Genomic DNA, 6,070 nt, shown 5'->3' on the forward strand with positions numbered 1-6,070 from the left:
CACATAACAAGGACTCAATAAAAGTTTTATGAAAAGAGACCTACCTCTAACCTCCTTTTCTTTGAAACTCACCCTTGCACCCTGAATCACACCTGCAGCTGTTGCTAAGGTGTGCCCCACACTTTCCCTCCCCTCTGCCTTTGCTTACTCAACAACTTCCATCTGGATACCCTCCTCCCTCTTTCCTGCTTCTGAGCCCTCACAAAGCACACTCCCCTTGGGAGCTGAGACTGAGCAAGTGGACCTGACTTGCACTTGCAGCCTTGTGCCTGCCACGTGGTTGCTGGCTGTGATATGCTGGCCAACCCCTGGCCAAATCACCATAAAGCAGTATCAGAGGGACTGTGCCTCAGCAGGCCCTTTGTCCCCTTGGGAAATAATGTCTGAGAACTTCTCCCCAGGTCAAAGTGCAGGTTGATTTCCAGAGGAGACTCCAACTGTCTCCATTACTTGAGGGCCTCTGACCTTCTCTACCACGCCTGACTCATCCTGCCGTCCTCTGCTGTCTTTATTTGTGCATGTATGGAGGGGAGGAGGTTGCCCTCACCACATAAAGGTGAGGGCTCTGAGGCAGGCTCTGAGGGCCCCTGAGAATTGTTAGGAAGTGATAAATTAATAACTGAGTCCTTACGTGGATAGCTCCTGACACATTAGTCAGGGAGGCCAATTACAATAACAAACACACTCCTATCTCAGTGGCTTTAGCCAGTAAAAGGGCATGTTTTTGCACACACAAAGTCCAGCATGGATATTCCTGCTTGGATGGCTCCCTTGGGCAGCCCTCTTCTGAGATCAGAGCTCTATACTCTTTGCATCTTGTGCTATTGATGTCTTCAACACGAAGCCTCCAAGGTTGCTGTGAAAGGAGAGACCTTTGTCCTCTGGCCAAGCCTCTCCCCCACCCCCTATCTCCCATCCTGGCACCCGTCTGTCTAATGGCCACTTCGTACTCCATCCTAGCCCAGGCTGGGGGGGTCACAGTCATCCTTCCTACCTGCAGCTTTTGCTCAAGCTGTTGCTCCCGCCCCTCTGGGTCCCCTTTATATGGCTAGCTCAGTCTTTGTCCTCCAAGGCAAGCTGCCCTGTGCAGAAGTAAACAGCATCGGTGTGGTACAGTCTAGCCTCTGAAGCTCATCCACCATCACTGTAGTAGCCAGTCTCCAAGCTGGCGCCCAGGGATCCCACCCCCAGGTATTCACACCCTTGTATGGAGTGTGGACTGGACTTAGTGACTCACATCTAACCAAGAGAGTAAGGTGGAATTGATAGTGTGAGACTCAGAGACCAGGTCATAAAAGGCAGTGTGGCCTCTCTCTTTCTCTTGACTCACTCACTCTGGGAGAAGCCATCCATGTCATTGGCAGTGCTGTGGAGAGGCCCGCATAGCAAACAACGAAGCCTCCTGCCAACAGCCACACAAGTAGGCCTGGAAGCAGGTCCTGCAGTCCCACTCAGGCCTTCAGAGACCACAACTCCGGCCCCAGTCCCAGTCTGGTTGCAACCTCATGAGAAACCCTAAGCCAGAATCACTCTACTAAGCCATTCCCAGACACCTGACCCCCAGAAACTGCGAGTCGATGAGGATTTGTTGTTTAAAGCAGCCAAGTTTTGGAGTGATCTGTCGTGCAGTGATAGATAACTAATCTAATCACCTCAGAGGCAAGGCCTGGGTCTTCTTCCCCTGATCCCTGCCCCAGGCCTCGTGTGGGTGGGATTGAGAGGAAGCACACATGTGAGAATTCATTTACTCAACCAACTCCCTCTCACTGGGGATGCTGAGGTCCTGTGCTGGCGGTGAAGCTGGGTCGAATGGGGCTGAAGGCACCGTGGATAAGGGCCTAAGGGGGTTCCCAGTCCATTGGGAGACAGAGAAGTCCACTCACCTATGAATGACTATGACCCTTTCATCCCCGAAGATAGTGCAAAAGAGGGCTGATGCAGGGCAAAGGGCAGAGTTTGAGGGTTGGAGGGTAGGATGAGGTTTGACAAAGGAGGCGACCTTTGGGAGTGAGTGACGCTGACCAGACCAAGAAGAAAGAGTGTTCCAGGAGGAAGGGAATGGTGTGCCCATAAATAAGCCAGTGCAAGAGCAGAGTATACTCAGAGAGCAGCAAAGGGGGCGGGAGTGACTAGTGGCAAGGGGAGAGGGTCCAGAGGTGAGGCTGGTGGAGTCTAGAGGGCAGATGATAAAGGCATTGAATGCCAGGCTGAGGAGGAGTTTAGGCATTATCCTGAGGCACTGGAGACCACTTAGAGAGTTCTAAGTTTTATTTGTGAGACAGGATGCAGGTCCTGTTTGTGGGTAAGCTGGAGGGAGGGCACTAGAGGCATGGGCATTGGCGCAGCATTTACCTGGACAGCAACTCCTCCCCAGGGTGCTAAGGGCTATGGCAGAGGAACAGAAAGTCTGGAGAAGCCAGAGGAAACCCCTCACAATCAGAGGTACTGGGGAAGACTTCTTTGCACAGATAAAATCAGTATTGGAGGATGAGTAGGAATTATCCAGACAAAGGGGAGATAATGGGGAGGAGATGGCATTCCATGGCATCCGACATCATGGGCAAAAACTCAGAGGTGAGACATTGTAGCTGGCATAAAGAAATGCAAATGGTTCCGAGTGATGGGAGCATGGAGTAAGGGAGGAAGAGAGTTGAGGATAGACAGGCTGGGCCAGATGCTGGAGAGTGGCAAATGGCAGGCTGAGAAGCTCGGGCTTGGGGTGGACGTGTTCCGCCTTCCGTTGACCCCTCCAGATCAACTCTGCCTGTCTTTGCCTTTCTCCCTTTCCCAGGAGGCCTACATGCCTGGACTGCAGCCACAGGCCCTCCTTCCCTCCAGCTTCTAGTTGGGCTCAAGCAGTGGGGAACTTGGCAGCAGACTGAATGGAGGAAGGAAAATGAGGTGGGAATGCTTGCTCCTGGCTCCTCCCTTGCAGGGTCACCAGACCTGCTCATGCCTCTTGACCAACAATGGCCCCCACACAGGAGTCTTCCTGGTTCAGGAACTGCTGCTTCCATTCATCCTTCCAGGCCTCAGGGTGGAAACAGTGCACACACTTCAAAAAATGGTTCCTTTTTAAACCCTCCTCAAATTATCCTCTGGTTCCTGCTGGATCCTGATCCTGTGGATTCAGACTGGTCCAAACCCTATCCTAGGAGCAATGGAGTGTCATGGAAGGATGCTGATTAGGGAATGGCGCGGTCAGCTTTGTGTTTTAGACAGCTCACTGTGGCTTTGCATGAGGAATCAATGAGGGAGAGCGAGAGGGAGATAGGGCAGAGATGCAAGGCTGAGCTGGGATCCTCGGGATACACAGTGGTGGTGCCATGGTCACACAGGGAATTCCAGGGTGTGTGTGCCTGGGGTGGGCAGTGGTTGTGCTTCAGGCTTTTAGTTTTTTAATTTTTGGTGGATTGTTTGCAAACATGGCAGTAAGAATCCCTGCGTGTGACCACACCCTTTTGTAATATGACATTGCTGCTCCTTCCATCCAGAGGGGGATCCTATTCCTTACTCCCTGAATCTGCTGCTGGATTGTGACTTGCTTTGACCAACAGAATGCAGCAGAAGTGATGCTTGTGAGGTGTGCAGCCTAGGACTCGAGTCCGTGCAGCTTTGGCTCTCATTTCTTGGAATCAGCCACCAGTGAATGCTAACAGACCACTCAGTATAGAGAGGGGCCCAGTGTCCATGTGCAAAGAGAGGCCCAGCCCCTCTAGCATCCCTAGCTGTCTCAGCCTCAGCTGACCCCTTGGCTGGATGCAGTTGCAAGACCCAAGAGGAACCACCCAGAGAATCCATAGAATTGTAAGAAGTAATGAATCCTCATGCTCTTCAACCATTAAGTGGTGGTGGTGGTGGTGGTTGTTTTTGAGACAGGATTTCATTCTGTTGCCCAGGCTGGAGTACAGTGGTGCAATCTCGAGTCACTGCAACCTCCACCACTTGGGCTCAAACAATCCTCTCACCTTAGTCCTCTAAGTATCTGAGACTACAGGCACAAGCCACCAGGCCCGGCTAATTTTTGTATGTATTTCTCTTTTTGTACAAACGGGATTTCACCGTGTTTCCCAGGCTGGTCTCAAACTCTTGAGCTCAAGTGATCCACCCATCTTGGCCCCACAAAGTGCTGGGATTACAGATGTGAGCCACCATGCCCGGCCAGCCATTAAGTTTTGAAGTGGTTCGTTATACAGCAGTAGGTAATTACTATGGGCTGTTATTTATCTCCTTTGCAAATCTCCCTCTTCCTTGAAGGTCCTGCCCACGTGTCACCTCCTCCAAGTCCTCCTCTCTTCTGTAAATCATCCCTCCCTTCTTTAAACTCCACTGCTTCTTCTTCCTGCTCCTCTTGTGACCCTTATACCACGCTGTCTAATAGGATAATAAGAGGCACTTTCATGAGACATTGGGCACCTTTGTCACCTGGCTTCTAATTCATACATACTGCACATCATTCCACAAAGGACATGGAATAGCTTGTTATCTCATGAACTGTTCACAACACTGAAGGTGGATACTATAGTATTTATTTCTCAAATGACAAAATCGAGATTTGGAGATGTGGCTTGCCCAAGATCACTGAAAAGAGGCAGAGCCAGAGCCAGGATTGAAACCCAAATGTACACTTCTCTAAGTGCCTGTGTTGTGGTTATGGGTGTGATCTGCTCCTGGCAGGGAAGGGTCTGTTTCCCCACTAGAGGGTGAGGGAGAGTCACAAATGCTGGTCCAACCCTTTGTTCCCTCCCTACTGATACATGGCCCTAACCCAGGAATCTAGAACTCTGGTCAGGGTGTCTGTCCCCATCTTACCCCTCCACACCCCCCACACCCCTGCAGACACATGCACACATCTCACATCTGGTTTCCATTCTCTGTGCTGGCCTGCCCTGTGTCTTAACAAATTGACCCCCACTTCTTTCCCAACAGAATGGGGGCAGAGGTGGTAAGCTTAGGGTTGATGCATCAGGAAGAAGTGATCAGCATGGTCTTCTCTGGCTCAGTCTCATCCAGCTTCTGGGAAGGTGAGACAGGGCCCCAGGGCCACGCTGGGGGATCAAGGGTAAGGCTTTGACCAGCCCTCTTGGTTGGGGGTAGAAAGAAAGAGAAGCATGCTAAAATATAATTCTCTCATTTATTGAGCTGACATTTTTGGAGCCTCCTTTTTTATGCCAAGGTCAGGGGCTTAAGTTACAAAGGGTGAATAAGAGGTGCCTTATGGAGCTCTCAGCCTATGTAATGTCAGAGCTGAGACTCAGAGTCAGTGGGAAAACTGAGGCACAGAAGGAGAGAAAAGAGGCCTGCCCACAGTCATACAGCCAGTTGGTAACAGAGCACAGTCCTCCCTATCCACCTTCCGTGTGCTTCTGGCGGCCACTCCATCACCCAGAGAACCCAGAAGCTTGAAGCTACCTAGGGTGAGGGCAGGGGTTTGCTGGCCACCCCTCCTCTCCAGCATGGAGAGGGAGGACCTGGGACATCCAGGGTGCAAGATGACGGGTCTTGTAGGAGAAGGGACTGGAGCTGGTGGCTTCTTTTGTGCTGTCACTCAAGGTCAGAGGAATAAAAACCTTGCTGTTCTCTTTGTTCCCCTGCATTTCCTTTTATAATGGTTTTTTTGTTTTTTTTTTTTTTTTTGAGACGGAGTCTTGGTCTGTCGCCCGGGCTGGAGTGCAGTGGCCGGACCTCAGCTCACTGCAAGCTCCGCCTCCTGGGTTTACGCCATTCTCCTGCCTCAGCCTCCCGAGTAGCTGGGACTACAGGCGCCCGCCACCTCGCCCGGCTAGTTTTTTGTATTTTTTAGTAGAGACTGGGTTTCACCGTGTTAGCCAGGATGGTCTCGATCTCCTGACCTCGTGATCCACCCGTCTCGGCCTCCCAAAGTGCTGGGATTACAGGCTTGAGCCACCGCGCCCGGCCTCCTTTTATAATGTTTGAGTGACATTACAACAGAGACCAGAGACCTCAGAAAACATTCTCCTCCAGTCCTTTCTCCCATTTCATTGAGCAGACAGAAGCCAAGGAGCAGGAGGCTTGCAGAGGTCTTGTAGCAGAAGTGCAGACTGCAGTG

The sequence above is a fragment of the Rhinopithecus roxellana genome, chromosome 15 (assembly GCF_007565055.1).
Source record: "Rhinopithecus roxellana isolate Shanxi Qingling chromosome 15, ASM756505v1, whole genome shotgun sequence".
NCBI lineage: Eukaryota > Metazoa > Chordata > Mammalia > Primates > Cercopithecidae > Rhinopithecus > Rhinopithecus roxellana.